The 19,812-nt window shown below is 45.7% G+C and overlaps 1 long non-coding RNA gene across 6 annotated transcripts in view; it reads left to right on the plus strand.

Moving 5' to 3' along the window:
• LOC142819250 (uncharacterized) overlaps nt 1-14,124 on the plus strand; it is a 58,018-nt gene extending 43,894 nt beyond the window's left edge. For 2 of the 6 annotated variants that reach the window (XR_012897073.1, XR_012897067.1), the window contains exons 3-5: nt 11,116-11,336; nt 13,064-13,240; nt 13,812-14,124. This is a non-coding gene — a long non-coding RNA (uncharacterized LOC142819250). Of the gene's footprint in view, nt 1-4,541; nt 4,752-11,115; nt 11,337-13,063; nt 13,241-13,811 lie in introns of all 6 variants that reach the window. The other 4 variants (XR_012897075.1, XR_012897074.1, XR_012897070.1 and 1 more) reach the window with 3 other exon arrangements.
• Nucleotides 14,125-19,812: the final 5,688 nt, after the last annotated feature.

The following is a 19,812-nucleotide window of genomic DNA, read 5'->3' on the forward strand; positions in this document are numbered from 1 at the left end:
CACTCTCTGTAATTGTCTGGTGAAATTCCTTTGTAGAAGATGGCTACTTTTAAATCCATTAATGAGTGCCCAGGCAGGTTAAAATGTACCCCTACAGGCTTCTATGTGTTACCATTTCTGATATCTGACTTATGTCCCTGTATCCTTTGGCACAGAGACTGTCCGCTTTGGCCAATAAACACAGCAGAGGGGCTTTGCTGGCACTTGATGGCATAGATCACAATAGAGGATGTGCAGTTGTATGGGGTGGCTAATGTGGTTAGGTCCTGTGATGGTGTCACCTGCATAGATGTGTGAACAGAGTTGGCACCGGGATTAAGAAGAAATTCCTTAACTATACACGAAGTTGAAAGCCTGTCAGCAAAGGAGCATTTGAGGTGGAAAAGGACATTTCAGAGAAGTTAATACTATTTTTTGCATCAGTCTTCCCTGGAAAGAATGTTGGGGGGAGTACCTACTCCTCATTTCCAGTGAGAAAGATGGAACACTGTCAAGCACGGAGGCTTCAGAAACAGGGGATACTGGATAAATTAAATAACCAAATGTCTCCAGGACCAGATGGTATACATCCAATATCATGGAACTTAAGAATGAAGTAACAGGGGTGATAAAAACAGGCAATCTCCTATTAAAACAAGGTAGTGTTCTGGAAGACTAGAGGAGAGCATATGTTGTATCCTTCTTTTAAAAAACTGTCAGCTACAATCAGTAAGCCTTACTTCTCTCTCAGCTGCTGCATAAAGTCTTTTCAGACCCACATGGATTCAGATTTTTCCATTTTCTTTATAACCGGTACTGCTGGGGCACACCATGCTGTTGGGAAAGTTGGGAGTGCTATAGGTCTGAGTTGAAAGGCATAAGTAAAGCCATGGGGTGCCTAAGCTAGAGTAGCAGAGATTGCTACAAGCCAGGATTGAAATACTGTAATATTCACTCATACAAATCAAAAGATTTATTAGAAGGCTGCAAGTAACAGCTCCAGCACTCTGAGGCAGCCCCCATCAATAGATACAACATAACATCAAAACAAGACAGCAACTTGGCACTTTGATAGTGCTACAGCATCCGTTCAAGGAGTTCTGCCGTTCCTTGCTGGCGCTTTTCTTTCCTGACAGTCAAATAGGTGGGTACACAGTCCTTAACATCTGCCTCCATGCGGTACCTGTTGGATACCAACTCAACTCTTTTCATACCTTGGGTGGCCTGTTGCTTTGTTATTGTGTAGATACTCCAGTACTAGTCTCTGTAAGCTTGCTGACAAGACAATGCTGTTACTCTCCTGCACCAGCAAGTTTGTGTTAGATTTCATGGTGTACAAACAGAGATGTTAGCTACAATATAAACTACGCTTGCTGGAATGCTGCAACATACCATTCCTTAGAATCCAGAATGATAAGACATAGGACTCTGGTATAGCCTGGCATGACTCCCCACCATAGCACCTCTTGCTGGTCACCGAAAAAATCAGCTCAGTTCAGCCCTGGAGCACCCCCTTCCACCCAGTGGCTTGTCTGCTGTTACCTTTTGGTGGAGAACAGCAGACCAATGTCCCCTTCCAATCACAAGACCTTTCCCCCAGGATACTGTCCTATCACAGTGCCCACAAACTCTCCGGTCCTCGCCTGTAGGGAATCCCCAATCCCTTTTGCCCACTTTGCCTCAGTGACCCACTGCCAGGTTTCATCTAGCCCCTGTCTCCAGGGCAAACTGCAGTCTGAAATGGCCACTCATTTGCTGGGGAGAAGAGGTGGACCTATGGCCATTTCCTGCCCTGGCTGCTTCCCTGCAGCCCTGGTACCCCCAAGCCTGGAGGGGAAGGCCTCAGACTGGGAGTGTGCCTGGCCAGAGCTCCCCAATTCTGCCTCAGGAAGTCTCTGTAGCTTCCCTGGCAGTCAGGTCCCTCCTACTCCACAGCTGGAGCAAGAGTGTGCTCTACTTCTCACACAGGAGTCCCTATTTATACAGGGCCAGCTAGACCCTAATTAGCTGCTGCTTGCCACAGCTGTTGCCTCCACAGCCTTAGCCCTCTCCTGAATTTACAACCCTTGACAGGGCCAGAGCCGGGCAGGTGCCCTCACACAATCCAAACCAGAAGGAGACAAGGCAGGCTGCTCTATAAAAAAAAAAAAAGATTTGCAATTCATCCAACCTTATCCTAGGCTGGCTGGCTGCAGATTGTCTCTGATCACGCACTTCTCTGCAGAGCTCCCTGCCTGTGAGAAGACCAGAAAAACTCCTGCAGATTTAAAATATAGATCAAAAGTGTAATACTGTTTTCCATACACCTCACTAGGTTGCTAGATCAATAGATAGGTTGTTCTTGAACTATGCTGAACCTCCCCAGTCTGGTTTTTCTTTGATGTCTGTTAATGCACCAGAAATAACTCGGGGCTCTCAGACTGTTTTTGCCAGATGATGTCTCAAGACCAATCTGAGACTATTCTCACTGCCCTCAGCCAGCAGAGAACATCTGTGAGCAGAACTTTCTTTCCAGGTGCATGATGAATGTGTATGCAGACCGTTGAGAATTCATCTCTACAGGTGTCCTTTTGGGTAGTGCTTGGTAAGGAGCTACTCAGGGCACTAGGATCTAGGGACATTGTGAATTTTGTACCTTGAGCCCACCACAATAGTCATGCACTTACTTGGTTTCCCTCTCACTTAATTTGTGAGCTCCCTCCTCGTCCCCTTCCCCTCCCAAAAAAGGTCATCAGTCTCCACTTACTACGTTCATCCATTTGTTCCAGAGACAATCCAACTGCAGGTTTTGAGGCATCACAGGGGATCTGGGAATTTAAACTAGCATGTTTTAGAAGTCCTTAGTTAGTTGGTCCAAGTGCACTGCCTGCGCTATACAATTTTGCACAAATCTCCTATAAAATCCACAAAGGCCTAAAAACTTCTGTACCCTCTCCAGGTATGCTCCAGATTTGTAGGGACCTTCCAGTCTTTTATAATGTTCAGTTTCATGGGCTGGCAGTCAACCCCATCCTCATAAACTATATGCCTAGGAAAGTGGTACAACTCCTGGCAAACTGACATTTGTCCCCTGCCAATTTAAACCCTGGTGCCTCAAAAAGCATTAACCATCTTTTCCATTCCTACCAGCTGTTCCACCTATGCTTATTGAAATAAACAAAATCATCCCAGTGCACAAGAATGTCTTCAGCTCTCAAAACACAAGCTAGATCATTCACTCCCCTTGAAACCATTCCTAGGACAATCCTGAGTCCAAAAGGCATCAGCAGAGATGAAACAGGAAGAAAGGGGATCAAAAAGGCAGTTGTTCCTTGATCTTCAGGAGCGCTTAAATCTGAGGGTATCCTCATACCAAATCAAAACTAGAAGGATACTTTGCTCCTTACATTTTATCCATGTTGTCTGCTAGCTGGGGCAGCGTGTAGCTGCCTCAGCTGTCCATGAATTAAGGGTATATCTACACTGCAATAAAAGATCCGCATGGCTGCGAATGGCCCGGGTTAGCTGACTTAGGCTTGGGCTGAAACCTGAGCTCTGAGACCTTCTAAGGCGGGGAAGTTCTCGGAGCCCAGGTGCCAATCTGAACTCAGATATCTACACTGCCATTTACAGCCCCACTGCCTGGGCTCTGAGACTTGGTCTTGGAGGTGTTTGATCACAGTGGAGACATAGCCTTAGTCTCCTGTAATCGACGCACATCCTCTACTCTGCACTGGGTTTTTTTACAGTCACAGCAGGGAGTGCCTAAAGTGATATATAATGCTCAGTCAGGCTATCTTCTCACACACAATTTACCTTCTCATTCACTGTGACATGAATACAAACACTCTCTGGCTTCTGGACAATCCCGTGTGGTGCTCAGTCTCATCTCCCAAGCTCTTCACTGTTCTTGGTGAACACACTAGTACAGTGGTCTCCAATCTTTTTACACCCAAGATCACTTTTTAAATATCAGAACAGGCGACGATCTACCACTCTGCCCCTTCCTTGAAGCCCCGCCCCTTCTCAAAGCCCCGCCCTCTCTATTCTCCTCCTGTCCATCACTTGCTATCCCCAGCCCTTACTTACACACTCTGATAAACAGTTTATTTTTAAATTATGCAATATATAAAATTTAAATCACATGTTTATAGTTATGAAATAAATGGCCTGTTTTTTATTCATGCTATTTAAAACTAAAATGAAGCATTTATAATTATACATTTTGTGGGGAAAGTTCTGCGGCTGGGGGCAGGGGAGAGGGAACAGGGTGCTGGGAGGGCAGAGGACAGGGTTCTGCAGCTGGGGACAGGGTGCCAGTGGGGACAGAGTTCGGGGAGTGGAGACAGGAGTGGGGACAGAGTTCTGTAGCTGGGGACAGGGGAGTGGGGTCTGGGGAGTGGGGACAGGGGGCGGGGTCCCAGTGGAGGCAGAGAGTCCCCTGCATCTGCTTCCTCCCAGGATTCCCTCCAGATGGAAGCCAGTGCATGCCTCCTCCGGGCCCAACTCCCCCCCAAGGCGCAGGGAAACTCCGCGCGAGCCTGCTTCGGGGCTGACCCTCCTCCTCCCCCCCCGCGGCGCAGGGAGACTCCACGCGTGCCTGCCCCGGGCCAACTCACCCTTCTAGTGCCGGTGCAGGGAAGTCACTGAGCTCCTCCTCCGGGCTGACACCTCCTCCCGCAGCGCACCCGGCAGAGCAGCCAACGCACTTCCGAAATCCCCAGAAGTGGCGTCAAGCTGCGGGACTTCCGTCCACCCGCAGGAAGCCGGCGCTACCTCCATTTTTGCTGGAGGTAGGTAGTGGGGCTTCTTGGGGGGTGAGGGGAAAATGGGGGAGGGGTGCGGACACGGACGCCTCGCGATCAACCAGTCGATCCTAGTATATCCTAAAAGCAGCTGCTCCAATTGCTTCCTTTCAATGCTTATGTCAAGTCAGCCCCTAGCTCTGAGGCATCACAGCTCTTGACCTCTGCCCCTGAGAGAGGCTTTCAGTTACACTGGACATTATCTTTCTGGGCTGGTTTTTCACTAGCTGCACTTTTGGATCAATCACGTTAATTGCTTTTGCTCGGCATTCATCCTTTGGTCCAGCTCCTACTGAGCTCCTAAAATGGGCTTTTATTCTCTCTGCCCCGCCCCTTGGCTTCCGGGGAGTTAAAGAGCAGGACACGGCTCAGCCCACATGAGCTCATGAAAGGGTTCTTCCCCGTCGGGGTCAGTGAGTGGCCACCCATGCTTGCTACAGGTCTCATACAGATAATTTCTTAGCTCTATTTCAGCAATTCTCAAACTGTGGGTTGGGACCCACAGTGAGTCATGACCTGATTTTAAAGGGTCATCAGGACTGGCTTAGATTTGCTGGGGCCCAGGGCTAAAGCCAGAGTCCTAGTCCCACCACCCAAGGCCAAAGCCTGAGGGTTTCAGCCCTGCCTGTTGGGACTTAGGTTACAGCCTCTCCCGCCCCACACACACATCCCACTTTGCTGTTCCCGTCCTCCTCCATTCAGGGCAGTGGGATTTGGGTGGACTCAGGCTTTGTGTCCCCGCCCTTCCCCCAGGGTTTTGTAACAGTTTTGATGGTCAGAAGGGGGGCATGGTGCATTAAGTTTGAGAGTCCCTGCTTAATGTTATTTAGCTCTTTATCAATGACCTGGAAGAAAACATAAAATCAACAGTGACAACATTTGCAGATGAGACAAAAATTGATGAGGTAGTAAATAATGATGAAGACAGAACTCTTATCCTGAACTAGCCAGATGGGGTGCAAGCAAATACTGTTCATTTAAAATGGCAATATACAAATGTAAACATCTAGGAAAAAAAGATGTAGGTCATATTTACAGGGCATGGGACTTTCTCTTGGAAAGCAGTGACTCTGAAAAAGAATTGGGTTGTGGCAGATACTCAACTGAATAGGAGATCACAGTATGGTAATATGGCCAAAAGGGCTAATGTTATCCTTAGATTCATGAATGGGAATCTTGATTAGGAGCAGAGAGGGTTTTTTATCTCTGTGTTTGGCACTGGTATAACTGTTGATGGAATTCTGTGTCCAGTTCTGGTGCCCACAATTCAGAAGGAGGGTTGATAAATTGGAACGGGTTCAGCAAAGAGCCAAGCCAATGATTATATTATAGAAAACCTGCCTGTCGATGATAGACTCAGAGAGTTTAAGCTATCTATCTTAACAATGACAAGGTTAAGGGGTGATTTGATTACAGTCTATAAGTACTTAGATGGGGAACAAATATTTAATAATGGACTCTTCAATCTAACAGAGTAAGGTATAGAATGATCTGCAGCTGAAAGTTGAACTTAACACAAATTCAGTCTGGAAATAAAGTGTATATTTTTAATGGTGAGAGTGATTAACTATTGCAGTAATTTACCTAGGATTGTGATGGATCTTCCCATCACTGACAATTTTGAAATCAATATTGGATGATTTTTTAAAAAATATGTATTATTAATTTTTGTGGGGGAGTTCTATGGCCTGCGCTGAACACAAATTTAGAGGAGATCACAATGGTCCCTTCTGGTCTTGAAATCTACAACTCTATGAATTACAGGAGAGGCTGCTGATGCAGCTCCTTATGCACCTTCTCTGCCTTATGAGAGAACCACGTAGATTTTCCCAGAATGCTTATTACTGTGAAGCAGTGTAGGTATATGTAGATGCACAGACTTGGTTGGCATATGGTTGTGTTGCAGTAATACAAGTGTAGAAATAGCCTAACCATGTTTGTTATGTTTGTGCAAATTGAAGTGCTACTAGTGGGCAACAAAAGTTATACTTATGTTCTAATGCGCACCACATTTTTAAAGAAAACAAAACACATTTACATCATTTTACCTCAAATATATCATGTGCGTAATTGGTGTGTCAAAGTGACTATTAATAATACGTACTGCAGCAATTCTGAGTTATGGACACCAGTTCTTTAACTAGCCACTTTTTCTCATTTAGATGTCTTGGGATGAGGGAAATGGCTTTTGAGAGGGGGAGGGGAGGAGGTAAATGTTATGATTTCATTTTTTCTTTTCAGTGGGAAAAAAAATCTGTGTTACTCTTGGAAAGACAAGGGAGGGAACCCGAGGTGTCATGCCGCTAGCTGCCAGAAACATATATGAATGCAGCCCAGTTGGCAAAGAGCAAATGAACGGTCCTGCCTGTCAGCCCCATGTGTTTCCTGATCTTTATTCTCTATAGCATTACCACATGTCGCAGAATAAGTAACAAAGCATTAGCCGTAATTGCAGGCTTCCCACCAAAATAAAAATACACAAAACAGCTCTGCAATTTAATATTTGTAACAAAGTATGAAGCCTGAAGATGACTCAGCGCTCCTGAATAAATACCCGCATTCACCAGCGTCACTCATTAAGGGCTTCTGTTCTGGGGAGGTCGGGGTAAAGACCGGGGGAGGGGGACAGAACTGAAGACGTTTAGATGATGTCATGTGGTAGACATCACTTAAAAGCCAGATGGGGAACATAGGATGGAAGTTTTCCTTCCTGATTTTGGCTCCCACAAAACAGTGCAAAGATTATTCCTCAGATCCTTTGTGACTAGAGCTGCAGAGCAATTGTACCAAGCGGTAACACACACATTCTCCATATTTCAATACATATGAAAACCCTTAAACCCTGTCATACACATACAATGGAGTCTCTGGGCTGTTGGCTGGTGGATTTTCTCCCGAGTTGCCCTGAGTACAAGGACAGCCTGAATGACTTCCCAAGAGTGTACAGTTTCTGGAAAAACAGAATTTTCCACAGGAAAAAATTGATTTTGGCAACAATTTTCCATCATACAAGGGCCAGTGACCCAGTCACTCCACACCTGCCTGCATTGCCAGTTATTATTGGGCTAAGATAGTCTGGTTTTTAAACTTACTGGAAGCGGGCTGAGGCAGAGGCAGTGTCCATACAGAGGTCCAGATGAGATTCCAGACGGGCGTTTGATGATTTAAAAATCTTTTAAGCTGTTTGTGGGAGATTTCAGCAGCAGCCAGCTCTAAGCCAGAAAACAGGCCTCTTCTAACCTGGAATCAAGCTACAGTGCAGGGATGTGAACCCCATTCTTCCAGAGACTCGTTGAAAGGTTAGATATTTTTCATGTATGTCTAAAACTCCCACCTCACCACCCCAAAGAAGAAAGAAAAAGAAGTGTCAACAAGGCATGAGGTTAAACTGTTTATTCCCCACATCTGCCTGGGTTCTTAGTGTGGCTATTCCCACTATTATTAATAGGACTAGAGGTTTTACCCAGCATTGCCTGGGTCCTTGCGGAGGCTCAGGGTAGGCGGTTGGATATGTGGTGGGGCTTAGGGCAGTGGTAGGTGCAGGAATTACGGGAGGGCTCAGGGCAGGGAGCTCAGAGCAGGGGGCTTACTGAGGCCACTCACAGTGGCAAAGTTGGCACTGCTCAAAGGAGGGGCCAGCACTGCGCTGCCCAGCCCTGGCGTCTCTTGAGGAGCGCTGTGGGTCCTGGCCTAACATCTCCTTGGGGATAGAGGAGGATCCGCATCTCCTGAGGGGAGGGGGAGGAGGCCACAGTTGCTAATCCCACCTTCTTCTGCGGGGGAGGGGGAGAGTTTCTAGCCCCAGCCCATTTTCCTGGCACAACCAAACCCTGACCTGGCTTTAAGTTACAATAAGAGGAAACTGCCTACCCCATTTGGTGAGCCTAGCGCTTACCCTTTAGGAGTTCTTGAACAAATGGGCTCACAGAGGGTATGTCTATACTACAAAGTTAGTTCGAACTAACTTTCATAGGCGCTACACTAGCGCTCCATTAGTTTGAATTTAATTTGAACTAACGGAGCGCTTAGTTCGAACTAGGTAATCCTCATTCCACGAGGATTAAGCCTAGTTCCAACTTACTAGTTCGAATTAAGGGCTGTGTAGCCCCTTAATTCGAACTAGTGGGAGACTAGCCCTCCCCAGCTTTCCCTGGTGGCCACTCTGGCCAACACCAGGGAAACTCGTCTGCCCCCCTCCCGGCCCCGGACTCCTTAAAGGGGCACGGGCTGGCTAGGGTGCCCGTGCCAGGTGCAAGCCTGCCAGCACCCAGCCAGAAGACCCTGCACCTTGCACGGATCGAGCCATCCACCCGATGCCCCCCAGCCCTCCCCCTCTTCCCGGGACCAGGCTGGCAGCTCCCGGGAGCTTGCCCGGGACCTCAAGAGGCGGGCACCCGCCTGGGCTAGTGCAGACATCGTGGACCTCGTCCACGATCTCCGCACTAGGCACAGGAAAGTGGCCGTCTAGGGCAGGAGAGCTGCCAGCCTGGCCACCCAGGAGCAGGTGTGCATGAAAATCAAGGGGGTCCACTGAGACCCCCGACCCTGAGCTTACAATGGCCGTCCTGGGTCAGAACAAAGGTCCATCTAGCCCAGTAGCCTGTCTGCCGACAGTGGCCAACCCTAGGGACCCTGGAGGGGATGGACCGAAGACAGTGACCAAGCCATTTGTCTCGTGCCATCCCTCTCCAGCCTTCCACAAACCTTGGGCAGGGACACCACTCCTACCCCCTGGCTAATAGCACTCCATGGACCCAGCCTCCATGACTTGATCTCACTTCCCTTTAAACTCTGTTCTAGTTGTAGCCTTCACAGCCTCCTGCAGCAAGGAGTTCCACAGGTTGACTATTTGCTTTGTGAAGAACAACTTTCTCTTACTAGTTTCAAGCCTGCTACCCATTCCTTTCCTTTGGTGTCCTCTAGTCCTTCTTTATGGGAACTAATGAAGAACTTTTCTGTATGCACCCTCTCTACCCAACTCCTGCTTTTAGAGACCTCTATCCTGGCCCCCCTCCGTCTCCTCTTTTCTAAGCTGAAAAGTCCCAGTCTCTTTAGCCTCTCTTCATATGGGACCTGTTCCCAACCCCTGATCATTTTAGTCGCCCTCCCCTCTCCCAGCCTCTCTCTTCCCCTCTCCCACCTCCTTTTCCCAGTCTCCCCCAGTTTTGTTCAATAAAGACAGATTCCATTTTTGAACACAATTGTCCTTTATTTTGTACATCAAGAAAAGGGGCTAGGGAAGGGTAAGTGGAAGGAGGTGAGGGAGGAATGGGGTACGCGCCCCCGATGGGGAGGACTGGGCTGGCTCTGCGGGCTTCTGGGGGTGGAAGCTCTCTTGCAGCTCCCCAATTGCCCCCTCTCTCCAGATGGCAGCCTGCGGCAAGTGCAGCCGGGCTGATGGCCGAGTGCTGTGATGTGCCCAGTGTGGGTACTCCGGGCACTCCAAGCCAGGACTGCTTTGCAAGCGGGGCATCCCTGAGAACTGTCTGTCCGGAGTGGAGGTCGGGTCCCTTTAAGCGCAGCCCTCGGCTAGCCTGAGACAGCATCTCCACGCTCTAAGTCCTCCTCTGACGCCCTGCCGGCACTGCCATCCTTTAGCCCGGTTCAGGGTCCACTTAATGTGGACATGCTAGTTCGAATTAGCAAAACGCTAATTCGAACTAGGTTTTAGTTCTAGACGCGTTAGTTCAAATTAGCGCTGTAGTGTAGACGTACCCAGAGAAACAGATGCACAAATCTCTAAAATATAGATATAGATATAGAGTATCTCACTGTGGGTGGGAGTCAGTCGTGATTTTTTCTCTACATTTAGAATAAAAAAGTAAAACAGCTGAATGACATCATACATGTTTTCAATAAATGTATTTTGTCTCATTAAAGCTTTCCACTTACTTTAATCAAGTGTCACAAAATTGACTCTACAGAGCGACAGTTCTAGATAGAATACAGTAGATCACGACAGGTATGGATTTCTGCAAATGAAAGCAAAATGGCTTTAAAATGAGGAGAAAGGGTGTTCTATTTTAAACGTACTGTTTTCTAATGCTTTGTGATATGTCAGAATAAAAATGCTGCACAAGCATAAAAATGATCTGAGGCACAGAACAAAGTGCATCTAAAGTTTTATAATGTAGAGAACAGAAATACAATTAAATCAGAAAGGAAAGGAAGTTCTGCATTCAGCAGAGCATGTTCCGTTGTCCCTTAAAAGATGCAGCATGATGGAAACTAATTTACAGTACTGTGGAAGTGACTAGTTTCTTGACTAGGGATTGAACTGAGAGATGCAATTTTTTAAAAGTCTATTTTCAATTTTGTTTTTAAGAAAAGGACATTGCTATCTTCCCTACAGGTCCCTTTTCTTGTTATGGAAAACAATTGCATTCCAAGCACCTCCGATTTTCCTGGCACAACCAAACCTTGACCTGGCTTTAAGTTATGAGAAGAGGAAGCTGCATACTGAATTTGATGGTCCTAGCTCTTACCGGTTAGGAGTTCTTGAACAAAGGGATCAGTTTAGTCCATACAAGGCATTTGGACGTTATTTTGTATTAGCTTGAAAAGTAAAAGAGAGTGAGTATGTGTGTGTGTGTGTGTATCTTTTACTATACTGACAGAGTGATGTCATCACTCTGTGTCTCGCAGCCCCTCCCCACTCAGCCACCCGGCCTCCTCCCTCTCGCTCACCCCATAATGTGGTCGGCAACCTATGGCTCATGGGCCTAAATATGGCTCTTTGACTCTTCAACAGCAGTGCTCACCTTCTTTGCACCTTGAAGGAGAGCTGCTGCTGGCCTTGTGGGGGAAGGACGGGGGACAGGACTGCATGGCAAGGGGGTGGGAGGGGGTGAGGCCTATGGGGGGGCTGGAACTGGGGTACACCTTGGCCCCCTGAGCCACTACACATCAGCTGGCAGAAGCTCCGGCAGCTGCCTGTGGAGGGTGGCTGCCGTTTTAAAAACAATGATGGGGCTCTGGTGGTGGGACCTGCACTGGAGGGAGGTGGTGGGGGGGGTTGGGACTGCGGTGGAAGGCAGCTGCCATTTTAAAAACAGCTCATCGGGGTGCCAGCAGCAGGATCCATGCAGGGGTGGGAAGGTGGTGGCAGGACCTGCACTGGGGGGATGACTGGGAAGGGGTGGTCAGGACTGGGGTGCACCCCATTCCCTTGAGCCATCACACAGCAGCTGGCTGAAGCTCTGGCAGTCACCACATGGTGGGTGGCTGCTGGTGTTTTAAAAACAGCTGCTACATTGTGCCAGCAGCAGAACCCACATGGTGGGGAGTGGGAAGGGAGAAGGGACCCTAGCTGTGGGAAGGGGGTAAGGGCCCAGGCTGGTGGGGCCGCAGTCCAGCCTTCCCCGGTGGCCAGTGGGGGAGCCAGGGTTGCCTACACCCCGCAACAGGGGGATTGGCAAGCACAGCCCCCGGTGTATGTGTATATGTGCAGTCCACCTGCCAGCTTCTCCCAAAGGCCAGCCTGGGGACAGAGGTATTATATGTTTAGATAGTTTCTCAAAACTAGGTGTCTAAAGTAACAGTGACATACCATCCAAAACCCCAGGGATTGTGCTACAGAGATCTAATCCATCCATCCATCCTTTCAATGTGTTTTTTCACTGCATGTCCCAGTCAGATCCATTTGATTATCATGTATTTGTTTATTCTTGATAGCTCACACAATGTGTTAGGAACTTTTCAAGTATAGAACTGTATTATGCAGTCACAGAATGTCAGATGCATCTGCTCCCTTCCAAACTTATCATGCATCCACAAAGAATGAGACCAACACTGGACTTCAAATTCCCCTTGACCAAAGTACACACGGTATCCACATAATGTATGTTGTAGTGTAGAATAACACACTGCAGCACATTGTAAGACTGACCTTGTGATTTGGACAATAATATCATGCCATGCAATTATATACCATGCAAACTGCTTTGAAAGACACAAATGATGCGTATGCACCTAATTTCCATTGAGTTCCAAAGAGCTTACAATGTAATAGTCGGCTGGTTAAAACAAATTGTCTAAATTTTTACTTGATGGAAAATTGATTTTTTGATTAAATACACTTTTTTTTGTTTGGTTGTTTTTTTTGTTAAAAAACTCAGACACCTGAAAACTGAAAAATTTCTGGGCCCAGACTGAAAACATTTGCTTGAAAACCAAACATTGCTATTTAGAAATGCCACTGCAGTGTCCCATGGGAGTCATGGTTTGCTTGCTTCATACATCTTTTCTCCCCATGCGCCTCAGTCCCCAGCCAAACTGTATCTCCCATGATGTGCTTGCAGGTTTGTGACTCCCATTATGTACTACAGGAGCTCAGCAAGAAGGGAGACAGCAGGAGATACACCATGGGACTTGTAACTAATCAGGAGTGAAGTTATCCATCACTTAAGGACCAAAGCAGTCTGCACACTCTGATTCTGAGAAGGCAGATTTTCTGTCCTGGAGGGCGAGATATGCAGGTAATTTGATGTGAGAAACCTGCCTAAGCAAAGATTGGAACTTGCTAATAAAGATTACATCTACAATGCAACACTATTTTGGGATATCAGAGTATCCCGAAATAGCTATCCTGTATCTACTCAGCAAGCCCATTGTTTCGGGCTCGCTATTCTGACGTCCCTGTAACCTCATTACATGAGAAGTAAAGCACATTTTGGAATAGAAGGTTATTTCAAAATTTGGTGCTGTGTAGACAGCACCAAATTACAAAATAAGCTATTTTGAAATAAGATTGAAATGAGATACACACTTTGCGTATCTCAGACTGCATATCTTATTTTGAACTACAGTGCAGTGTAGACGTAGCCATAATGTCTTAGCCACTAGCAAGCATGCTCTGTTTTGTTGGTAACTCTAGCTGTCTCTTTTTCTCTTATTTTGTATGACTTAAATCTCTGTTCTTTATTAATAAACATGTTCTTTGTTTTCCTATAAGTCATCTCAGTGTGATTATATGGCAGTAAAAAGTGAGTCTGCTGCACTGAAATGCTTTACTGATACTCTGCTGTCTCCTCTTTCTTTCCCCTTCAGCATGACTTCCACATTTCTGCTATCGTTGTGGGGAAAAATCATGGACAGTCAACGTTAACATTCTTGACTCTGTGAAAGAAAAATACTGATAACATGGTTAGCAGGTCTTTGAAACCGATGAACAACTTTAGTCTGTAGGCAGATGGCCATCTTTGAAGAGATCAGATCTGAGCCTCTCAGAGGAAGAAACCTTTCCTTTCTATCTTTAACTTGGTGTCCTTTTCTGCTACCATAGCTCTCACCCCATGAATTTGTGATAAAACACAAGAGACTTCCTGTTAAATAAACCTGTGTATGTATGGTTTTCATCTTCTTTCTGTGCAGCCCTTTCTCACTCAATTCAGGTGCCTACACGATCCATTGTGGTTAATGCAATAGGACAGTGTTATGTCAAGTATACTCTACAGAACGTATCCACAATAAGGCATAAAGAAATTTGTGTGAGAGAAACTATTTGCTTTCTGAAACCAGAGCATACGCCTCAACCAAATCACTGATCCCAGGCTTGCTGCCACATCCTAGCCCAACAGTAAAAGCAAAAGGTAAAAGCAACATATTCCAAAGGCAAAGCCAATACTAGGAGGTAGAGTCCTGTCCCCAAGAGACAAGGTAGGTGAAGTAATATCTTCGTTTGTTGAAGAAGTGGGTTGTGCCCATCAAAGCTCATGATCCCATCTACATGTTTTGTTAGTTGCTAAGGTCCTGCAGGACTATTTGTTGTTTTTTAAGTTTTTCCAGTTACATGGCTACCCCTCTGAAGCCCAAGAGACAATGTAGGTGAAGCAATATCTTTTATTGGACCAACTTCTCTTGGTGCGAGAGACAAGTATTCAGGCTTAGGGTACGTCTAGACTACATGCCTCTGTCGCCAGAGGCATGTAAATTAGGCTACCAGACATAGGAAAATGAAGCGGCGATTTAAATAATAGCCGCTTCATTTAAATTTACATGGCTGCCGCGCTGAGCCGACAAACAGCTGATCAGCTGTTTGTCGGCTCAGCGCGATAGTCTGGACGCGCAGGTGTCGACATCAAAGGTATTTGTCGACCACCCAGGTATACCTCATCCCAGGAGGCATACCTGGGTGGTCGACAAATGCCTTTGATGTCGACACCCGCGCGTCCAGACTATCGCGCTGAGCCGACAAACAGCTGATCAGCTGTTTGTCGGCTCAGCGCGGCAGCCATGTAAATTTAAATGAAGCGGCTATTATTTAAATCGCCGCTTCATTTTCCTATGTCTGGTAGCCTAATCTACATGCCTCTGGCGACAGAGGCATGTAGTCTAGACGTACCCTTACACAGAGCTATTCTTTAGGTCTGGGAAAGCAACTCTGAGCATCACAGCTAAATACAAGATGGAACAGACTGGTTTGCATAAGCAATTAGCACATATTCTAAGGGCTCATTCAAAGCAGAGTGGCTAGTTAAGATCTCTGCATTCATAGGATAAAAGGGGGGGAGACATGTCATTGGTTACAAATTGTTGTAATCAGCCAGAAATAATTTTCAGCCAGTTATTTTTAGTGTTTAGCAGGGTTCTGAATATAAGTTCCCACACTTGTCTTTTCAAAGTGTTGTGCGGGTTTCCTGTGAGGATGAGTACTGATAGGTCAGATGTAGAGTGATCAGTTTGGGTACGTCTATGCTACAGGGCAAAGTTGAATTAAGATACGCAACTTCAGCTACATTAATTGCATAGCTAAAGACCAGGTAGCTTAACGTGGCATTTAACACTCTTTCTTCGACTTCGCTTACTCCTCATGAAAGCAGGGTTACTGGCATCTATCGGAGCACCCTACTCACTTCAAATTAGCTGTCTTAACTAGCCCACTAATTCAGACCCTGGAAGATCGACAGCAGCAGCCTCAATTTTCCTCTGTAGTGTAGACATGCCCTTTGTGAAAAGTGTTCTCACAGAAGTAATAGGGATTTTTTGTCTTTTATCGTTTTCCTGTGTGAGTTCATTCGAGAGCATAGTGAGTGTCTGGTTTCACCCATTTAGTTGTTTGGGGGGCATTCATAATCTAAACTGCCGAGCCTATACAGGACAAACCTTTTTATAGTACAGTTAACCTTTGAAATGTATTCTCTGCACAATAAATATAGACAAAATTCCTCTCCCCTCCTAGGGCGTGTCAACACCACATCTGTAGCTCGAAATAAGGTACACAATTTGAGTTATGCAAATTGCATAGTTTATTCGAGTCAATTTCAAAATAGTTTATTTCGTAATTTGGCACTGTCTACACAGCACCAAATTTTGAAATAACCTGCTATTCCGCAATGTCTCTTATTCTTCGTGGAACGAGGGTTACGGGGACATTGGAATAGCGAGCCCATTATATTTTGAAATAATGGGTGCACTGTTAATATGCGGGATAGATATTTCGGGATATCTCCAGTATCCCAAAATAGCACTGCAGTGTAGATATAGCCCTAGTTTTTCCGCAGATGATTTTGCGGAAAAACTTGCCAGCTGTCTACACTGGCTGCTTGAATTTCCAGAAAAGCACTGATGATCTCATGTAAGATCGTCAGTGCTTTTCTGGAAATACTATGCTGCTCCCATTCGGGCAAAAGTCTTTTTCCGAAAGACTTTTGTGCAAAAGGGCCAGTGTAAACAGCACAGTACTGTTTTCCGCAAAAAAGTCCCGATCGCGAAAATGGCGATCGGGGCTTCTTTGCGCAAAACCGTGTCTAGATTGGCCATGGACGCTTTTCCGCAAAAAGTGCTTTTGCGGAAAAGCATCCTGCCAATCTAGACACGCTTTTCCGAAAATGCTTTTAACGGAAAACATTTCCGTTAAAAGCATTTTCGGAAAATCATGCCAGTGTAGATGTAGCCCTAGTGTGCAGACACTATGCTGTCTTCCTCATCCTCTGGTCAAATTTTTTTTTGATTAGTTTAATTGCTTTGTACTTCTGTTGTCTTCTGGCCTTCAAATCTATAGATCTATTAATTAACTATGCAGTTAATCTCATTTTGCATAATGAGCTGAATGAGAATTAGCAATCTGAATGCCCCAGAATTTTAGACCATTGCATTTTTAGCCAGTCTTTAGCTAATATACTCTGGACATGTTCTTATTTCACAGAGACAACTCTGCTCACATATAACGTTTGCTTTCTCTTCCTCAATACATTTAAAAATAGGGACCTAAGCATAAAAACAGAATCCTCTGGTCCTGGGAGTCATCTAGCCCTGCTGCTTATTCCTTCCCTGAAATCGCAGCAGGACTAAAATTCTCACAGCGTATTTTCCAGAGCCCCAGGGCTCAAGTCTTCAACCCCATGGGGCACACCAGGGCTTGGGGGTTTAGCCCTGTGGAGCAGGCCAGAGCTTGAGGCTGAATCTCCACAGGCAATGCCAGGGTTCAAGCTCTATGAGAGGCACCAGGACTCCCAAGATTTGAAAATATTTGCTGAAGCTCTGATACAGATGGATCCAGTTGGATTTAAGCCCTTCTCTGTAGCATCCCCTAGTGGTATGAAAAACACAAACAAGAGTGCTGCCATCAGTGAGGGATGGAAACCAAAGAGGCTATTTTCTTGAAAATACCCCAGGAAATATAAACCTGAGGGAAATAAGAAAACACATGATGCCATTTTTGTTTAAATCATTCTCCGAATGGTCTCCACATTCAGTAGAATGGTATTCATGAAGAGTCAGCGAGTCTTTAGGACCCTGATCCAGCAAGGTATGTAAACAAATGCCTTGCTTTTATCACATAAGAAGTCCCACTGATGACTAGTGTGCTTTAAGTAAGTCATGTACTTAAGTCTCTTGCTGAATCAGAGTTTAGGACATGACATTTCTGAGCTCATTCTCATTTTGTCTTAGGACCACTTGCATAATGAAATCACCCTCCTCATATCTGTGCTGTGTTTGGTGAACCAGATAAAAAACATAAAATCAAATGGCATAAGGACATTTCACGGGCTGTGAGAACAACTTAATTCCAGTAGCAGCTCCATGGTCTACCAAAACAAGTGCAGTGATTGTATTTCATGGAAAGAACGCTAACAAAAAACAAATCAAAATCCAAGTGTGGTCTAAAATCAAAGCCATCCATGATATTCATTCAAAACTGGCCTTTCTGTTTTCCCATTCGTACATATATACCGTCACCTTGCAACCCAGGGTAGAAGCTTTCTGTTCTTCCCTCTCCACCCTCAGTTTTCTGAACACTTCTATTAATATTTTGCTTTTGTTCTTCATAAACTTTTTGAAGTTAATGTCATGCTGAAGAAAGATGGCAGATTAACAACATCATGGACTGAAGATCAGTGTTTATTACTCCCAGGGGAAGTACAGCACCGACAGTGGCATTGCAGGTTCCCCATATGCCTCCCACGAGTAACAATGAAAAAGAAACACTTTTTCACGTAATGCGTAACTAAACTGCAGAAATCTCTGCCACAGAGATTGTTGAGGTGAAGCACTTAGCAAGATTCAAAAAAGGATTGAACATTTATATAGCTATCAGGAATACCCAGTGTTATCATAATTATTTATATATTTTGTTGGAGGAATATTTAAACCACATGCTTCAGGGTTTAAACTAATCTCTTTTAGGCTGAGACCCAAAGGTGAGGGCAGTTTACCTTACATTTTCATCTAAGCATCTAGTTGTGGCCACTCTCAGGGTATGTCTACACTACAGAGTTTTGTCAGAAAAACAGCCACTTTTCCAACTTGAGAAACATCCACACTGCAATTGTGTTCTTCCACAAGAAAATCAAAAGAACAGAAGGGGTTTTCTGGCATTGGTAATTCTCATTCTATGAGAAAGAAGCCTTTTTGCGAAAGAGCTCTTTTGCAAAAAGGCATGTGTGGACGAGGAAGAGGGAATTCTTTCGGAAGAAGAGGAAAGAGGAAAAAGGAAAAAGCACAGGTACTTGGGTGACCATTCCATTCATAGCAATCAAAGCTTACATGTGAGAAAGGGTCCAGATGTTTTACAAGCATCCATTCAATCTGGACGCTCTCTTTTGAAAAAGCAAATTGCTTTTTTATGCCCTTTTGCAGTGTGGACACTGTCTTTTGGAAGAAGTTTTTTTGGAAGATCTCTTCGCAAAAAAGCTTCTTCTGAAAGAAGCCTGAAGTCTAGATGTAGCCTCAGAGGGTATGTCTACACTACCCCCCTAGTTTGAACTAGGGGGGTAATGTATGCATACCGAACTTGCTAATGAAGCCCGGGATTTGAATTTCCCGGGCTTCATTAGCATAAAGCCGGCGCCGCCATTTTTAAAAGCCGGCTAGTGCGAACCCCGTGCCGCGCGGCTACACGCGGCACGGACTAGATAGTTCGGATTAGGCTTCGGATTAGGCTTCCACGAGGCGTACAGATAGTTCGGATTAGAAGCCTAATCCGAACTATCTAGTCCGTGCCACGTGTAGCCGTGCGGCACGGGGTTCGCACTAGCCGGCTTTTAAAAATGGCGGCGCCGGCTTTATGCTAATGAAGCCCGGGAAATTCAAATCCCGGGCTTCATTAGCAAGTTCGGTATGCATACATTACCCCCCTAGTTCGAACTAGGGGGGTAGTGTAGACATACCCAGAGACAGGACACTGGCCAAGTCTGACTGCAGTTGGATCCAGTATGTCAATCCCTATGTCCCTCTTTCCATTCTGACACGGAAGGACCTTCTATTCACACTTCTATAGTGCTTTTCATTCATGGATCTCAAAGCACTTTACAACAGTGGGGAAGCAATGTTATTGCCATCTTATGAATGGGGAAATTGAGTTCCCAGGAGCTGAAGTGACTTTTGCTCAAGGTCACGCAGCAAGTCAATAACAAAACCAGGAAAAGAACCCACAGCTCCATCCTGACTCTGACAATTTGTTTTTTCTTTTAACCATAACTTCCCAGCCACTCAGAATGAAGTGGATAATTTCTAGTACGTTACACAAGGAGCATCTCTGCCCACTGAATGCTGGCATTCAGCCTGCTGCTTCCCTCTAATCAGGCTCTGGCTTCTTGCATTGGGATTG

This window comes from Pelodiscus sinensis, chromosome 1 (assembly GCF_049634645.1).
Source record: "Pelodiscus sinensis isolate JC-2024 chromosome 1, ASM4963464v1, whole genome shotgun sequence".
NCBI lineage: Eukaryota > Metazoa > Chordata > Testudines > Trionychidae > Pelodiscus > Pelodiscus sinensis.